This window comes from Mytilus trossulus, unplaced genomic scaffold (genome assembly GCF_036588685.1).
Source record: "Mytilus trossulus isolate FHL-02 unplaced genomic scaffold, PNRI_Mtr1.1.1.hap1 h1tg000110l__unscaffolded, whole genome shotgun sequence".
NCBI lineage: Eukaryota > Metazoa > Mollusca > Bivalvia > Mytilida > Mytilidae > Mytilus > Mytilus trossulus.
Window position 1 is genome coordinate 1,773,304 of NW_026963297.1, and position 9,454 is coordinate 1,782,757.

The following is a 9,454-nucleotide window of genomic DNA, read 5'->3' on the forward strand; positions in this document are numbered from 1 at the left end:
ACGTCAAATAATTAACCGCAATAGGCACAAAGGGAAGCTGTGTAGCTGTGGTCTACTTCAGAAAAAAACACAGTGTGTTTTACGGCTTAGTTTATTGTTTTTTATGTAGGTTCAAAGATTTAGTCCGTCAGTCTTATTACCTTACAGTCTACCTTACACTTACAGAAAAGTTAATAAAAAATGTCCCACCGCAATACTTGTGTCTGCATTAGATGCAAAAGGAAGCTGGGTAGCTGAGGTGTACTGGAGAAGAAACACAAGGTGTTCTTCGGCACAGTTTTTTTTTGGAACGTAGGTCCAAATTTAGGAACAGACACCCAACCCCGCTACCTTACAGAAAAGTTAATAAAAAATATTGTACGGCAATACTTTTGTCCGCACTAGGTGCAAAGGAAGGTCGGGTAACTGTGGTTTACTTGAGAATAAACACAGGGTGTTCTTCGGCTTGGTTTTTTTTTTTGAAAGAAAGTGCAAAATTGATGTCGGACACCCTACCCCATCACCTAACAGAAAAATTAGTAAAAAAAATATTGACGTCAAATAATTGTCCGCAATAGACACAAAGGGAAGCTGTGTAGCTGTGGTCTACTTCAGAAAAAAACACAGTGTGTTTTACGGCTTAGTTTATTGTTTTTTATGTAGGTTCAAAGATTTAGTCCGTCAGTCTTATTACCTTACAGTCTACCTTACACTTACAGAAAAGTTAATAAAAAATGTCCCACCGCAATACTTGTGTCTGCATTAGGTGCAAAAGGAAGCTGGGTAGCTGAGGTGTACTGGAGAAGAAACACAAGGTGTTCTTCGGCACAGTTTTTTTTTTTTGGAACGTAGGTCCAAATTTAGGAACAGACACCCAACCCCGCTACCTTACAGAAAAGTTAATAAAAAATATTGTACGGCAATACTTTTGTCCGCACTAGGTGCAAAGGAAGGTCGGGTAACTGTGGTTTACTTGAGAATAAACACAGGGTGTTCTTCGGCTTGTTTTATTTTTTTGAAAGAAAGTGCAAAATTGATGTCGGACACCCTACCCCATCACCTAACAGAAAAATTAGTAAAAAAAATATTGACGTCAAATAATTAACCGCAATAGGCACAAAGGGAAGCTGTGTAGCTGTGGTCTACTTCAGAAAAAAACACAGTGTGTTTTACGGCTTAGTTTATTGTTTTTTATGTAGGTTCAAAGATTTAGTCCGTCAGTCTTATTACCTTACAGTCTACCTTACACTTACAGAAAAGTTAATAAAAAATGTTCTACGGCAATACTTGTGTCTGCATTAGGTGCAAAGGGAAGCTGGGTAGCTGAGGTGTACTGGAGAAGAAACACAAGGTGTTCTTCGGCACAGTTTTTTTTTTGGAACGTAGGTCCAAATTTAGGAACAGACACCCAACCCCGCTACCTTACAGAAAAGTTAATAAAAAATATTGTACGGCAATACTTTTGTCCGCACTAGGTGCAAAGGAAGGTCGGGTAACTGTGGTTTACTTGAGAATAAACACAGGGTGTTCTTCGGGTTGGTTTATTTTTTTGAAAGAAAGTGCAAAATTGATGTCGGACACCCTACCCCATCACCTAACAGAAAAATTAGTAAACAAAATATTGACGTCAAATAATTAACCGCAATAGGCACAAAGGGAAGCTGTGTAGCTGTGGTCTACTTCAGAAAAAAACACAGTGTGTTTTACGGCTTAGTTTATTGTTTTTTATGTAGGTTCAAAGATTTAGTCCGTCAGTCTTATTACCTTACAGTCTACCTTACACTTACAGAAAAGTTAATAAAAAATGTTCTGCGGCAATACTTGTGTCTGCTCTAGGTGCAAAGGGAAGCTGGGTAGCTGAGGTGTACTGGAGAAGAAACCCAAGGTGTTCTTCGGCACAGTTTTTTTTGGAACGTAGGTCCAAATTTAGGAACAGACACCCAACCCCGCTACCTTACAGAAAAGTTAATAAAAAATATTGTACGGCAATACTTTTGTCCGCACTTGGTGCCAAGGAAGGTCGGGTAACTGTGGTTTACTTGAGAATAAACACAGGGTGTTCTTCGGCTTAGTTTATTTTTTTGAAAGAAAGTGCAAAATTGATGTCGGACACCCTACCCCAACACCTAACAGGAAAATTAATTAAAAAAATATTGACGTCAAATAATTGTCCGCAATAGGCACAAAGGGAAGCTGAGTAGCTGTGGTCTACTTCAGAAAAAAACACAGTGTGTTTTACGGCTTAGTTTATTGTTTTTTTTATGTAGGTTCAAAGATTTAGTCCGTCAGTCTTATTACCTTACAGTCTACCTTACACTTACAGAAAAGTTAATAAAAAATGTCCCACGGCAATACTTGTGTCTGCATTAGGTGCAAAAGGAAGCTGGGTAGCTGAGGTGTACTGGAGAAGAAACACAAGGTGTTCTTCGGCACAGTTTTTTTTTTTTGGAACGTAGGTCCAAATTTAGGAACAGACACCCAACCCCGCTACCTTACAGAAAAGTTAATAAAAAATATTGTACGGCAATACTTTTGTCCGCACTTGGTGCCAAGGAAGGTCGGGTAACTGTGGTTTACTTGAGAATAAACACAGGGTGTTCTTCGGCTTAGTTTATTTTTTTGAAAGAAAGTGCAAAATTGATGTCGGACACCCTACCCCAACACCTAACAGGAAAATTAATTAAAAAAATATTGACGTCAAATAATTGTCCGCAATAGGCACAAAGGGAAGCTGAGTAGCTGTGGTCTACTTCAGAAAAAAACACAGTGTGTTTTACGGCTTAGTTTATTGTTTTTTTTATGTAGGTTCAAAGATTTAGTCCGTCAGTCTTATTACCTTACAGTCTACCTTCCACTTACAGAAAAGTTGATAAAAAAATGTTCTACGGCAATACTTGTGTTTGCACTAGGTGCAAAGGGAAGCTGGGTAGCTGAGGTGTACTGGAGAAGAAACCCAAGGTGTTCTTCGGCATAGTTTTTTTTTGGAACGTAGGTCCAAATTTAGGAACAGATACCCAACCCCGCTACCTTACAGAAAAGTTAATAAAAAATATTGTACGGCAATACTTTTGTCCGCACTTGGTGCAAAGGAAGGTCGGGTAACTGTGGTTTACTTGAGAATAAACACAGGGTGTTCTTCGGCTTAGTTTATTTTTTTGAAAGAAAGTGCAAAATTGATGTCGGACACCCTACCCCATCACCTAACAGAAAAATTATCAAAAAAAATATTGACGTCAAATAATTGTCCGCAATAGACACAAAGGGAAGCTTTGTAGCTGTGGTCTACTTCAGAAAAAAACACAGTGTGTTTTACGGCTTAGTTTATTGTTTTTTATGTAGGTTCAAAGATTTAGTCCGTCAGTCTTATTACCTTACAGTCTACCTTACACTTACAGAAAAGTTAATAAAAAATGTCCCACGGCAATACTTGTGTCTGCATTAGGTGCAAAAGGAAGCTGGGTAGCTGAGGTGTACTGGAGAAGAAACACAAGGTGTTCTTCGGCACAGTTTTTTTTTTTGGAACGTACATTGTAGGTCCAAATTTAGGAACAGACACCCAACCCCGCTACCTTACAGAAAAGTTAATAAAAAACATTGTACGGCAATACTTTTGTCCGCACTAGGTGCAAAGGAAGGTCGGGTAACTGTGGTTTACTTGAGAATAAACACAGGGTGTTCTTCGGCTTGGTTTATTTTTTTGAAAGAAAGTGCAAAATTGATGTCGGACACCCTACCCCATCACCTAACAGAAAAATTAGTAAAAAAAATATTGACGTCAAATAATTAACCGCAATAGGCACAAAGGGAAGCTGTGTAGCTGTGGTCTACTTCAGAAAAAAACACAGTGTGTTTTACGGCTTAGTTTATTGTTTTTTATGTAGGTTCAAAGATTTAGTCCGTCAGTCTTATTACCTTACAGTCTACCTTACACTTACAGAAAAGTTAATAAAAAATGTTCTACGGCAATACTTGTGTCTGCATTAGGTGCAAAGGGAAGCTGGGTAGCTGAGGTGTACTGGAGAAGAAACACAAGGTGTTCTTCGGCACAGTTTTTTTTTTTGGAACGTAGGTCCAAATTGAGGAGCAGACACCCAACCCCGCTACCTTACAGAAAAGTTAATAAAAAATATTGTACGGCAATACTTTTGTCCGCACTAGGTGCAAAGGAAGGTCGGGTAACTGTGGTTTACTTGAGAATAAACACAGGGTGTTCTTCGGGTTGGTTTATTTTTTTGAAAGAAAGTGCAAAATTGATGTCGGACACCCTACCCCATCACCTAACAGAAAAATTAGTAAACAAAATATTGACGTCAAATAATTAACCGCAATAGGCACAAAGGGAAGCTATGTAGCTGTGGTCTACTTCAGAAAAAAACACAGTGTGTTTTACGGCTTAGTTTATTGTTTTTTATGTAGGTTCAAAGATTTAGTCCGTCAGTCTTATTACCTTACAGTCTACCTTACACTTACAGAAAAGTTAATAAAAAATGTTCTACGGCAATACTTGTGTCTGCACTAGGTGCAAAGGGAAGCTGGGTAGCTGAGGTGTACTGGAGAAGAAACACAAGGTGTTCTTCGGCACAGTTTTTTTTTTGGAACGTAGGTCCAAATTTAGGAACAGACACCCAACCCCGCTACCTTACAGAAAAGATAATAAAATATATTGAACGGCAATACTTTTGTCCGCACTAGGTGCAAAGAAAGGTCGGGTAACTGTGGTTTACTTGAGAATAAACACAGGGTGTTCTTCTGCTTAGTTTATTTTTTTGAAAGAAAGTGCAAAATTGATGTCGGACACCCTACCCATCACCTAACAGACAAATTATTAAAAAAAATATTGACGTCAAATAATTAACCGCAATAGGCACAAAGGGAAGCTGTGTAGCTGTGGTCTACTTCAGAAAAAAACACGGTGTGTTTTACGGCTTAGTTTATTGTTTTTTATGTAGGTTCAAAGATTTAGTCCGTCAGTCTTCTTACCTTACAGTCTACCTTACACTTACAGAAAAGTTAATAAAAAATGTTCTACGGCAATACCTGTGTCTGCATTAGGTGCAAAGGGAAGCTGGGTAGCTGAGGTGTACTTGAGAAGAAACACAAGGTGTTCTTCGGCGCAGTTTTTTTTTTTGGAACGTAGGTCCAAATTTAGGAACAGACACCCAACCCCGCTACCTTACAGAAAAGATAATAAAATATATTGTACGGCAATACTTTTGTCCGCACTAGGTGCAAAGGAAGGTCGGGTAACTGTGGTTTACTTAAGAATAAACACAGGGTGTTCTTCGGCTTAGTTTTTTTTTGGAAAGAAAGTGCAAAATTGATGTCGGACACCCTACCCCATCACCTAACAGAAAAATCATTAAAAAAAATATTGACGTCAAATAATTAACCGCAATAGGCACAAAGGGAAGCTGTGTAGCTGTGGTCTACTTCAGAAAAAAACACAGTGTGTTTTACGGCTTAGTTTATTGTTTTTTATGTAGGTTCAAAGATTTAGTCCGTCAGTCTTATTACCTTACAGTCTACCTTACACTTACAGAAAAGTTAATAAAAAATGTTCTACGGCAATACTTGTGTCTGCATTAGGTTCAAAGGGAAGCTGGGTAGCTGAGGTGTACTGGAGAAGAAACACAAGGTGTTCTTCGGCCAATTTTTTTTTTTTTGGAACGTAGGTCCAAATTTAGGAACAGACACCCAACCCCGCTACCTTACAGAAACTTTAATAAAAATATTGTACGGCAATACTTTTGTTCGCACTAGGTGCAGAGGAAGGTCGGGTAACTGTGGTTTACTTGAGAATAAACACAGGGTGTTCTTCGGCTTAGTTTATTTTTTTGAAGGAAAGTTCAAAATTGATGTCGGACACCCTACCCCATCACCTAACAGAAAAATTATTAAAAAAAATATTGACGTCAAATAATTAACCGCAATAGGTACAAAGGGAAGCTGTGTAGCTGTGGTCTACTTCAGAAAAAAACACAGTGTGTTTTACGGCTTAGTTTATTGTTTTTTATGTAGGTTCAAAGATTTAGTCCGTCAGTCTTATTACCTTACAGTCTACCTTACACTTACAGAAAAGTTAATAAAAAATGTTCTGCGGCAATACTTGTGTCTGCTCTAGGTGCAAAGGGAAGCTGGGTAGCTGAGGTGTACTGGAGAAGAAACCCAAGGTGTTCTTCCGCACTTTTTTTTTTGGAACGTAGGTCCAAATTTAGGAACAGACACCCAACCCCGCTACCTTACAGAAAAGTTAATAAAAAATATTGTACGGCAATACTTTTGTCCGCACTAGGTACAAAGGAAGGTCGGGTTGCTGCGGTTTACTTGAGAAAAAACACAGGATGTTCTTCGGCTTAGTTTTTTTTTGAAAGAAAGTGCAAAATTGATGTCGGACACCCTACCCCAACACCTAACAGGAAAATTAATTAAAAAAATATTGACGTCAAATAATTGTCCGCAATAGGCACAAAGGGAAGCTGAGTAGCTGTGGTCTTCTTCAGAAAAAAACACAGTGTGTTTTACGGCTTAGTTTATTGTTTTTTTTTATGTAGGTTCAAAGATTTAGTCCGTCAGTCTTATTACCTTACAGTCTACCTTACACTTACAGAAAAGTTAATAAAAAAATGTTCTACGGCAATACTTGTGTTTGCACTAGGTGCAAAGGGAAGCTGGGTAGCTGAGGTGTACTGGAGAAGAAACCCAAGGTGTTCTTCGGCATAGTTTTTTTTTGGAACGTAGGTCCAAATTTAGGAACAGATACCCAACCCCGCTACCTTACAGAAAAGTTAATAAAAAATATTGTGCGGCAATACTTTTGTCCGCACTTGGTGCAAAGGAAGGTCGGGTAACTGTGGTTTACTTGAGAATAAACACAGGGTGTTCTTCGGCTTAGTTTATTTTTTTGAAAGAAAGTGCAAAATTGATGTCGGACACCCTACCCCATCACCTAACAGAAAAATTATTAAAAAAAATATTGACGTCAAATAATTGTCCGCAATAGACACAAAGGGAAGCTGTGTAGCTGTGGTCTACTTCAGAAAAAAACACAGTGTGTTTTACGGCTTAGTTTATTGTTTTTTATGTAGGTTCAAAGATTTAGTCCGTCAGTCTTATTACCTTACAGTCTACCTTACACTTACAGAAAAGTTAATAAAAAATATTGTACGGCAATACTTTTGTCCGCACTAGGTGCAAAGGAAGGTCGGGTAACTGTGGTTTACTTGAGAATAAACACAGGGTGTTCTTCGGCTTGGTTTATTTTTTTGAAAGAAAGTGCAAAATTGATGTCGGACACCCTACCCCATCACCTAACAGAAAAATTAGTAAAAAAAATATTGACGTCAAATAATTGTCCGCAATAGACACAAAGGGAAGCTGTGTAGCTGTGGTCTACTTCAGAAAAAAACACAGTGTGTTTTACGGCTTAGTTTATTGTTTTTTATGTAGGTTCAAAGATTTAGTCCGTCAGTCTTATTACCTTACAGTCTACCTTACACTTACAGAAAAGTTAATAAAAAATGTTCTACGGCAATACTTGTGTCTGCATTAGGTGCAAAGGGAAGCTGGGTAGCTGAGGTGTACTGGAGAAGAAACACAAGGTGTTCTTCGGCACAGTTTTTTTTTTTGGAACGTAGGTCCAAATTTAGGAACAGACACCCAACCCCGCTACCTTACAGAAAAGTTAATAAAAAATATTGTACGGCAATACTTTTGTCCGCACTAGGTGCAAAGGAAGGTCGGGTAACTGTGGTTTACTTGAGAATAAACACAGGGTGTTCTTCGGGTTGGTTTATTTTTTTGAAAGAAAGTGCAAAATTGATGTCGGACACCCTACCCCATCACCTAACAGAAAAATTAGTAAACAAAATATTGACGTCAAATAATTAACCGCAATAGGCACAAAGGGAAGCTGTGTAGCTGTGGTCTACTTCAGAAAAAAACACAGTGTGTTTTACGGCTTAGTTTATTGTTTTTTATGTAGGTTCAAAGATTTAGTCCGTCAGTCTTATTACCTTACAGTCTACCTTACACTTACAGAAAAGTTAATAAAAAATGTTCTGCGGCAATACTTGTGTCTGCTCTAGGTGCAAAGGGAAGCTGGGTAGCTGAGGTGTATTGGAGAAGAAACCCAAGGTGTTCTTCGGCACAGTTTTTTTTGGAACGTAGGTCCAAATTTAGGAACAGACACCCAACCCCGCTACCTTACAGAAAAGTTAATAAAAAATATTGTACGGCAATACTTTTGTCCGCACTTGGTGCCAAGGAAGGTCGGGTAACTGTGGTTTACTTGAGAATAAACACAGGGTGTTCTTCGGCTTAGTTTATTTTTTTGAAAGAAAGTGCAAAATTGATGTCGGACACCCTACCCCAACACCTAACAGGAAAATTAATTAAAAAAATATTGACGTCAAATAATTGTCCGCAATAGGCACAAAGGGAAGCTGAGTAGCTGTGGTCTACTTCAGAAAAAAACACAGTGTGTTTTACGGCTTAGTTTATTGTTTTTTATGTAGGTTCAAAGATTTAGTCCGTCAGTCTTATTACCTTACAGTCTACCTTACACTTACAGAAAAGTTAATAAAAAATGTTCTACGGCAATACTTGTGTCTGCATTAGGTGCAAAGGGAAGCTGGGTAGCTGAGGTGTACTGGAGAAGAAACACAAGGTGTTCTTCGGCACAGTTTTTTTTTTTTGGAACGTAGGTCCAAATTTAGGAACAGACACCCAACCCCGCTACCTTACAGAAAAGTTAATAAAAAATATTGTACGGCAATACTTTTGTCCGCACTAGGTGCAAAGGAAGGTCGGGTAACTGTGGTTTACTTGAGAATAAACACAGGGTGTTCTTCGGGTTGGTTTATTTTTTTGAAAGAAAGTGCAAAATTGATGTCGGACACCCTACCCCATCACCTAACAGAAAAATTAGTAAACAAAATATTGACGTCAAATAAATAACCACAATAGGCACAAAGGGAAGCTGTGTAGCTGTGGTCTACTTCAGAAAAAAACACAGTGTGTTTTACGGCTTAGTTTATTGTTTTTTATGTAGGTTCAAAGATTTAGTCCGTCAGTCTTATTACCTTACAGTCTACCTTACACTTACAGAAAAAGTTAATAAAAAATGTTCTGCGGCAATACTTGTGTCTGCTCTAGGTGCAAAGGGAAGCTGGGTAGCTGAGGTGTACTGGAGAAGAAACCCAAGGTGTTCTTCGGCACAGTTTTTTTTGGAACGTAGGTCCAAATTTAGGAACAGACACCCAACCCCGCTACCTTACAGAAAAGTTAATAAAAAATATTGTACGGCAATACTTTTGTCCGCACTTGGTGCCAAGGAAGGTCGGGTAACTGTGGTTTACTTGAGAATAAACACAGGGTGTTCTTTGGCTTAGTTTATTTTTTTGAAAGAAAGTGCAAAATTGATGTCGGACACCCTACCCCAACACCTAACAGGAAAATTAATTAAAAAAATATTGAC